A 10,091-nucleotide genomic window follows, 5' to 3' on the forward strand; every position below is an offset into this window, starting at 1 on the left:
TTTGTAGTGGAGTCCAATTGATGTATTACGTGAATGATAATATCAGCCGATATAGGCCTATCATGAACATATTTGTGTCGGCATTAATTTTGCTGATATAGAAACTTTCCGAATAAACAATGCAGACAAAAACCCTTTGGTGCCGTGAGGTAGTTTTGCCCAGCAGGGGTCAATCTGATGGATTTGTTAACAGTGGTGTTAAGCATGGCTGGGACCCCCATCACCCCTTTGTAACTTTAGCTATAAGAGACGGAGACAAAGCGACCTGCTGCCATTCATTTTCAATCACAGTAGGTGTTTTACAGTGACAAGAGACGATTTCTATGCCAACAGCTGGGTGGGGCCAAAATAGACAAGAAGTCTATTTTATGCAAATGCTGAGTGATGTGACACTGTTAAATTTATATTTATTTATAATAAAGTTCTTGTTTATACTGTAAAAAAGTCAAGCCTCAATTACATTTCTTCGTCATAAGGGTTTGATTATGAAACGTTAGTAATCATTTCCATTTTTAATGTATATATAGGCAGACATATTGGTATTGTAATTTTTTTTGTTTTTAACTCCCTAATATCAGTATTGTTCTCCCCCCCAACACAGTTCAGTACTGGTTGGGCTCTAAATTGTAGACATTTCTCACCATTATCTGACATTATATGTATTCATTTTGCATCAACACTGTTAACCGTCCAGACTGCATGTACTAAATGTATGTATTTAGTTTTCTTTTTATGCAGTTGAGCGGTAAAGAGTTCTTTCTTCTAAAGAGTGTTTCAAGGACGTAATTACTGGACAAGAATTGGTAGAACATTAAGATCCACTGCATCAGTATGAATTTAGTAAATGAACTAGTAATTGTCCAGATTTCAGATATTGAGACTAAATTTATTGTTTCCTGGTCAGTGTTCATCCAGGTGATTTTTTTTTTTTTTTTTTTTTGCAACAAAACATGTTTACAACATGTTTAACACATGAAAACACAAGCGTCATGTAACCACCAGTGTCCAGTGAATGCATCAGGAAAGTGTGATCGAGTATGTTAAATTTAAGTGGTTATGTTCTACATAGTCAACTTTTCTAGTCATTTCCTATTCTTTATTACATGTTAGCTGTCTTACTGACATATTGTATTATTTTGATGTACATTTCATTGATTGTTTGAAATTGCTACATATACTACAGTTAGCTTTTGTTTGGCCTGGAGCTGATATGTAGGGTTTTTTTTTTTTTTTCTCTTTCGCTGCTCAGGTACTTCAATAAAAACATAAACTAAAAAACCTTCTGTGCCTGTTTTTAATGCAGCCTTTTTGTTTAATTCATTTATTTGTTTGCATTATTTCCAGGAAAGCTCTACAGTTATTCACAACTATAACTTGTACTAGTCAGGAGAAATTCCATCCTTCCGGCAAACTTTTGTATATTAAAACTCAAGAATTGTAAAACTCTCAAAATCCAAAGTTTTAATACATTTATACTGGGAAGTCAAAGCTCTACATGCTTTAAAAAAAAATCACATTTCTGACATCTTAAGACTTAAGATGTATCCGAAGCCCTGAAATGCTCACATTGCTCACTAGATGGTGGCAAAAGCTGCTCAAATATGCAGCCAGATCTTGACTTTATACATTAGAGGAGTTAATGTTTGGTGAAAATAAGATAATCTGACAGGCAAAAATCAACTTAAGTTGTGTCCCTCACCTTATGGACAACTTAAAATTATTAAACATTGTCCTACATAGCAAGAGCTGTCATATTTGCTAAAATTTGATAAAAATCCTGCTCAGTCAGAGTGGAAACTGGCCCCAAAACAGATTGGTACATGTTTCACTGAAGTACAAAAAAGAGCATATCATAAAAATTAATTAACTGGTCAGGAGAGAGTGATGTCCCAAAATGGGGGAGATCAAGTATCCCAGGGGCTTGTTCCAAGTGGGAACATGAAATAAACAGATTGGGGCTGCGTCTGAGATTTTAAGGATGTTGTACTGGACTGTCATGGTGATTAAAAAAAAAAAAAAAAAAGCTGCGCCAGAAGGCAGGACTGTTTATACTACACACCTACGTATGGTCATGAACTTTGAGTAACAACTGGAAGAACAAGGTCACGTACACAAGCGCTGGAAATAAAGTTCCTCTGTTGGGTATCTGAGCTTACAGTGTGGGACAGGGTGAGAGGCTCAACTATCCAAGAGGGACTCTGAGTAGAGCCGCTGCTCCGTCACAACAAAATGAGCCAGCTGAGGTGATTTGGACATGGTGTGGATGTCCTTTGGTATTTCTGTCTCCCTCGGGACCCGCAGGCACCCCTGCTAGGCTGACCTCCGGAGCAAACATCTCTGAAAATTTTCTGCTCTTACCAGCATCAGTAGCGAGAGGTGTTTTTTCTGCACCACTTTTTCTCCATTTTGTGGCTTGCTTTGTTTATCATGTTCTGCTATGTTGCCCCCCCATGATTGCTTATCATTAAAGGTGATTGGATTGGATGAGAGTGGGGGGTTTGGAACATGTATGGTAGGGTCTCCTTGGCCTCTGTAGCCTATAGGGCCACAATTGGGTTAGGTATTCTTTTGACAGACAAGCCACTGGGCCTATGCTGTGTCTGCAGGCTGCTGCTGAGCTCTGTGGGCCAGTCTCTCTCCTTGGGCCAGGAGAGTCATAGACATTATAAAGAGTAGACGCAGCATCAGCCGTGCTGACGAGCCATGGGGCCACCATGCGTTTGACCAGCGCAGCGCATTTAATCCATCTTAAGACTCTGAATACTAAACTGATTTTCACGCTCTGTGGTCCTTTCGGCCGCACCCAATTGGGAAATCCTTTGTTATTGTTGTATTATCTTGTTTGTTTTTTTTCAGTTTGTTTTGTTAGTAAGAGATTCTTTTGTTGGTATTTTGTTTATGTGCGTGCCGAATAAAACTTATTCATTCATTCAATCATTCATTCCTTTTTCAGCCATGCATACTGCCCCTTATGTTCAAATAACTCAATTTTAGTTGCATCAGTCCACAGCACCTTATTCCAAAACGAAGCTGGTTTGTCCAAATGTGCTTTAGCATACCTCAAGCAACTCTGTGGTGTGTACGCAGAAAAGGCTTCCTCTGCATTACAGCAGCATCTTGTGCAAAGTGCACTGTATAGTTGAACGATGGACAGAGACACTATCTGCAGCAAGATCATGTTTTAGGTCTTTGGAAGAGGTCTGTGGGTTGACTGACTGTTATCACCATCCTTCGCTTCAGCTTATCTGATGTTGAACAATCTTTGTTTTCAGGTTATTTGAGAGTTGTTTAGAGGCTCCCATGTTGCCACTCATTATAAGAGATGCAAAGAGGGGAAACATTTGCAAATGGCCATCTTAAATACCCTTTCTCATAATTGATTACCTGTGTAAGGAGGTCAAGGGTCAATGAGCTTACCAAACCAATCTTGTGTTCCAATAATTAGAACTAAATGTATTTATAATGACAAGGGTGCCCAAACCTATGCACCTGCCTAATTTTGTTTAAATAATTATTGCACTCTTTATGTAAATACTAGAAACTTCATTTCACTTCTCAAATATCAGTGTATTCGTCTGCTATATGATATATTTAACTGAAATTTCTGATCCAGACAATAATGATTTATAAAGGAAAATCCAAAAAATTATCAGGGGTGCCCAAACGTTTGCATACAACTCTGTGTGTGTGTGTGTGTGTATGTATGTATGTATGTGTATATATATATATATATATATATAATGTGTGTGTGTGTGTGTGTGTGTCACATAGTGTATCAATATCAGTTCAGAGAGAGAAAGAGTTCCAAAGCTGTACAAAGCGGAGAGAGAATAAAATGTAAATGTAAATTGTGAAATTAACACAAGAACATGACATCCCCACCCCAAACCATATTTACACATGTACAAACTTGTGAAAGTTTTCCAGCTAAAAGCACTAAAAGAGGACTGTATACAGAGCTCTCTGCAGCTCTCAGCACATTATTATAATACTAATAATAATGCATTATATTTATATAAGGCTTTACACAGTGTTAAAAGAAACTTTACGGAACAGAGAAAATAACAAACAAAGCAACTTTAATATAGAAAGATTAAAAAATAAGAAAGAATATAAAATCAAGCCTTTACTGTGCCTTATGATGTAATCACGATGACCGGTCCAAGATTTCTTGCGCCTCAACACCCAATGCGGCGTCTACTCTTTATAATGTCTATGGGGAGAGTTACCATGAGGGAAAAAAAAAAAGGCTGCCATCAGTCCATTCATTGTTCGGCCCACCAGGAAAAATCCTGGTACTCTTAATGGTCAATCCACCCCTGGGCTGAGCTAACCATTCTGAAATGAGACTGTGGCTATTACAATTGTGTTTGCTTATCTTGGTCGTGCCCTGTGTTGTTACCTAGCAACCTTAGCTAGGTAAGCTAGCATAGTGGCCATTGTCATTGCCCAAATCATTCCATAAACCTGGTTTGTTCTGCACACATACAAAAATCTGCTGCCTTTCTATTGCTGTATCCTGTTTTTATTACTGTTTCATGTCTTTGGGAGAAAGACAACTGCATTCCAAAGAGCCTTTAAAATCAGACAGCCCAGTCATGTCACTGTGATGTATGCGGTTGGCGAATACAGCCTTCCGAGGCGGCCCTTGAATTGAGATATAGCATGGGGTGAGTTACCGGGGTGGATTGATCTCAAGAGCATAATTGAGCACTTTAAAGTGCACTCCCAGGCCTGTAGGGGGCGCAGAATAGCTGTGAGTCATGTCAGCAATTTATAAAACAAAGAAGAAAGGCTACGATTTGTTCCCTCAGCAGACACAGGTGAGTTTGATATATTTTAAACAAGTATGGCAAAAGTTTGCTGATGCTAGTACTAGGAAGAAAAAAAAAAGTTGTTTTTGGAGACTCAACACAAAGCACGAGGGCCCTTTTATGATGCAAATGGTCATGTGAATATGCATATGTCACAGAAATGAATGAGCAAAGCTCGTCAGCATCTCACCATGTCATTTAGGTCCTTCAGACTTTATTTTGAGTAAATGCTTCAGGGGAGCACCTTTCAGCTTCTGGGGGGGCTCCACCCCCCCCCAAGACCCCCGCCTTTTTAAACATTTTTCTTTATTTGCTTCTCACATGCCTGGAAAAGCTCCTTGCCATCAAACCATGTCCTTAGGTCCTTCAGACGTTTTTCAGAAAAATGGTTCTTGGGAGCATAAGCATGATTAAAACCTTTCAGCTTCAGACCGCCTGCCTTTTTAACAGTTTTCCTTATTTTGCTTTTTGAGCTTCTGGAGGGGCTCTGCCCCCCATGCTTTTCAGCTGATCCCCCTAATTACAGCCCTCTTAACCTCCTGTCACTTTAAGCATTTTTTAAAAATGTAGATGTAAATTAATATTCAAAGTTTTCAGCTAGTTTTGGCCAAATTATCGTATCTCTCAATATTGCCATATCAATATGATATACGATATGACTATGATTTAACGCAAAGTGCAGCGACAGTGAAAATTAAACATTCTTAAACAAAACTAATAATACCACACTCATTTTGCACTCATCATAAGGTTAGGATACTGTGCCCTCCAAAAGTATTGGAACACTTGGAATTTCACACATTCTAATTTGTTTATACCATTTAAATACAAGAAATACAAAAATTAGAAGGGTGCAGACCCTGAATGGGGAGACTTCCCTTAAAAGGGTACAGATCCTGAATTGGGAGACTGCCCTTAAAAGGGTACAGACCCTGAATAGGGAGACTGCCCTTAGAAGGGTGCAGACCCTGAATAGGGAGACTGCCCTTAGAAGGGTGCAGACCCTGAATAGGGAGACTTCCCTTAAAAGGGTACAGATCCTGAATTGGGAGACTGCCCTTAAAGGGTGCAGACCCTGAATAGGGAGACCGCCCTTAGAAGGGTGCAGACCCTGAATAGGGAGACCGCCCTTAGAAGGGTACAGACCCTGAATAGGGAGACCGCCCTTAAAAGGGTGCAGACCCTGAATAGGGAGACTGCCCTTAGAAGGGTGCAGACCCTGAATAGGGAGACCGCCCTTAGAAGGGTACAGACCCTGAATAGGGAGACCGCCCTTAAAAGGGTACAGACCCTGAATTAGGAGACCGCCCTTAAAAGGGTACAGACCCTGAATAGGGAGACCGCCCTTAAAAGGGTACAGACCCTGAATTAGGAGACCGCCCTTAAAAGGGTACAGACCCTGAATAGGGAGACTGCCCTTAGAAGGGTGCAGACCCTCAATTTGGAGATCACCCTGAGAAGGATGCAGACCCTGCCTTGAGGTACATCTCTGAAAAAGGTTGCAGATCCAAACTGGGACACAGCCATACAAGGATACAGATGCTGAATTGGTACACAGCCTGAGTCTGGTCAGCTTTAGGTTTCTTCCTGTAATCAAAAATCACCTGTTTTCTTACTGCAGTCATCAGTGGCCTTGCTTTTGGGCTGGGTAAGACTTGAACCTTGCGCATGTGCACCATCTTGGGGCTATGTTTGTTGTGATTTGCTGCTGTATAAATAAATTGATTTGAATCGACTGTCAGCTCCACTGATTTGTTTGTAGAACACTTTCTAGCAGATTTTCTAAAAGTTCATTTTGTGAAATAACAGCTTCTGTGCTTCACAATTTGAGGCATAAAGATATTTATTGTGATGCTTTGGCACAGTTCACATCAATATTTACCAAATTTAAATTCAGTGTACAAAAAAACTTTATGCAAGTGTATATTTTGCCTCCTCGACTGAATATAAATGAATCTTCTGTTAACTGAAATTTTAGAAAATAAACAAAATTCCCACCAAAATGTGTGTGTGAGATGGACTGTGGGGGGGCTTTGGCACTTTGAGACCCTAGGGAGCGTTGTGTGTTGTTGCGGTGAATAGGACTCATTAGCTAATGGTGAAAGCCAGTTCCTGTGGGCCTGCTGATGGATAAATCACTTCCTGTGTCGTGCTGCAGTGCAAGGCAAGTGCACCTGGTCTTGTCTTTATTCTTCACTCTCTTTGGCCCTCGGTCTCCTGCAGTCCCTCAGGAGCTGTTTAATGCTTCATGAGGTTGAGGATGGAGCAGCAGCTGTACACGTGGCATTGACGCCATGAAGATCCATCGGAGACACTGAGGCAGTGATTAAGAGAAAAGCCTCCATTCCACGTCGCACGACCATCAGCTGGGCCTTTGATGCAACATTCAGCAGCTCCTGGCATGACGGCATGAGGGTGAGAGAGCGAAAACATCCACTCATTTGTTTGATCACTGTGGAATCTTTCAAATCGTCATGATAACAGAAAAACAGCATTTTCATTGCCAAATAGTAAATACGAAGTGCCCGTCATGATGTGGAACAGCAGCAAAAACACACGGGAACACGTCCATATTAAAGGTAGCAGCTCTGAAGCACTAATAGCAGCACAAAGGTATGAACAAATAAAAAACAGATGGACTCTGGGAGGGAAACATGGATTCATCTAAATGAATCCTTGGATTCAGTGAGACCAGTGGAAGAGTGCGACCCAGTGAAGCTGTAAAACTCCTAGAGACGGATCTTGGCAGTGACGTTTCCATCTTTGGGTTTTCAGCCATCGAGGTCAATAAAGCCCCCAAAATTCATAGCTGGGCCATAGGGCTGCAACAAACAATTATTTGGATCATCGATGAATCTGATGGGGTTTTGACACGATTAATCGGATTAGCGGGGAATTTTTTTTAATATGTGCCAGGGAAACAATTTTTCTCTCCTTCCATCACTTTATTTAACAACAGAACATTATTTGAAAACTTCAAATACTTGAAAATCAACAAATCGTCAGATGTCCCTTGGTTGTTGAAATATAAAATAATAAAGAACAAAAATAATTATTTCAAATGGCATTGCTTTATCAAAGTGCTGAGTTGCCATAAAACAACATTGAAACATATACATGTTATAAAATATATGGTGAAAAAGAGGTATTTTTGTTGCTGCAAATGAGCAATTAGCATGACCAGTTAACCATAAAACCTAAATCAAAAACTGTAGCCTGACTCATTATATGTGCAACATTCTCTGTATAACTTGTAAACTATGTGGTCATTTCACAATGACACGTGACTCATGTCTCTTTCTCTAAAATTGTATTGTAGCATTATTATTTATTATTACCATTATTATTGTTGCTATTATTAATATATAAATAAAAATAAATTAAAAAATATTATAGTTTGTAATACATTTGACTCTTTTACGACAACAAATGCTGAGCCATTAATTATTATACAGAAAACAAATGTACAAACATGCTGAAATGCTAGCAGCTTAATGCTAACTTTAACATTGAAAACGCCATAGACATGTTAACGCATTAGCATCGGTGTTAGCATAAAATACATCTATCAACTGTTTCAGAAGACCTTAACAGGTCAGTTTAACATTGAAAAGGTAAATATTCCTCACAGACATATGCTCTTTAGTGTTTTAGTGGGGAAAAATTAAGATAAAGCAAAACAAAACAAATGAAACCAACGAAGCAGCAGCTCAAAGCACTCCTTCTTTGGTTCAAGATTCAAAGCAAAGCTCGGTTGATTATATGGAAGACATGAAACATTTGCAGTAAAATAAAGTTATTAGCAACTAATCAATGACTAAATTAGTTGACAACTATTTTAATAATCGATTTTAATCGATTAACTCGATTAGTTGTTTCAGCTCTACTGGGCCGGTTGTCGGGCTAATGTGAGCTCACCGAACCTCCAGCATAATTTCATGGTTACAGAGATTGAGGCGGCTTTATGCCAAGATCATCTCCATGGCAATGTGATGGAAAAATATTCAAGGTGAGACTGAAAAATGGTTTCTGTCACAACACCGCCATCAGGTACACAAGTGAGGTACTACGACTTACAGTCAAAATGCTGAACATTTATTTATGGCCAACAGCAAAAGCTTTTCTAAAAAAAAAAAAAAAAAAGATGTGAAATTTTAGCTACTGTTTGCCAGAAGGCACACAGGAGACCTGACCCTGGTCCAGGGTCTGTAGATCCTTTGGTCCACCAGGAAGAGGACAGACAAAACTTACATGATGCACAATTTCTTCACTTGGTGGCTTCCTTCACTTTTTTCCTTCTTGCAGGCAGATTTACCATACAGTACCATACTGTTTGTATTTCATCATGATTGAGTCCAGGACATATTCAGAGGCATGGAAATGTTTGTGTACATCCCCTGACTTGTCTCAAATAAACTGGCTGTAAAAGTGATGATTTGTATCTTCTACTAGCAACAGGTTCGTTGTTGTGTCCCACAGCAGTCTGTACTCAAGGTTCTTGAATTGGAGCAACTGGATGTTGTTGATGTATGGCTTTCACTTTGCATGGTAGAGTTTTAACTTGCACTTGTAGATGTAGCGATGAACTGGGTTAACTGACAATGGTTCCATTTCATCCCTCCTGACTCCCAGAGGACGATGCTGAAAGCACTGAATGATCCCTTCGCACATGCGCAGTTCGAGTAACAATACCAAAATAGTCACACCTGTGACACCACGGATGACCAATCACAGTGTATATAAGCATATGTCATCCGAGGCTGTGTTCCTTTTTTTCTTCTCGCGTGCGGTCCACTACTGTTGGTGTCCCCCATTTTGTGCTGGATATTTATTGTGGTTTTGCCATCGTTGGATGCCCTTTCGCCTTTCCTTTTGGCAGGAGCAGCATTTTTCGCCCTCCTGGGGCTGCGACAGTTTTTGTTACTGCGGTAAGTGTCTCTTTTATTCGACCTTACCGGTGACGGCAGCGTGTTCACCCCCTCTCCCGGTATTGCGCGTGTATATGGACATATATATATTGTTTAGAGCTACCTGAGTTAGTCTTTGGTCTTTTTGTTGTTTAGTTTTTGCTACTACCGGTGATGGCAGCATGATCGGCCCCTCTCCCGGTTTTGAGCCTATTTATGTTTACAGCGGACGGTATTGGCCTCATTTTGTTGTTTAGTTTTTGCTACTACCGGTGACGGCAGCGTGAGCGCCCCTCTCCCGGTTTTGAGCCTATTATGTTTACAGCCGACGGTGTTGGCCTCATTTTGTTGTTTAGTTTTTGCTACTACC

The 10,091-nt window shown here is 40.0% G+C and overlaps 1 long non-coding RNA gene across 1 annotated transcript; it reads right to left on the reverse strand.

Annotated features, from left to right (window-relative positions):
• Nucleotides 1–416: 416 nt before the first annotated feature.
• Nucleotides 417–9,517, reverse strand: LOC117511190. The gene is made up of 3 exons (XR_004560906.1): nt 9,507–9,517; nt 8,221–8,226; nt 417–759 (listed from the first exon to the last, which is right to left on the reverse strand). It is a non-coding gene; the product is annotated as an uncharacterized LOC117511190 (long non-coding RNA).
• Between the last annotated feature and the right edge of the window lie 574 nt (nt 9,518–10,091).

This window comes from Thalassophryne amazonica, chromosome 5 (assembly GCF_902500255.1).
Source record: "Thalassophryne amazonica chromosome 5, fThaAma1.1, whole genome shotgun sequence".
NCBI classification, from domain to species: domain Eukaryota; kingdom Metazoa; phylum Chordata; class Actinopteri; order Batrachoidiformes; family Batrachoididae; genus Thalassophryne; species Thalassophryne amazonica.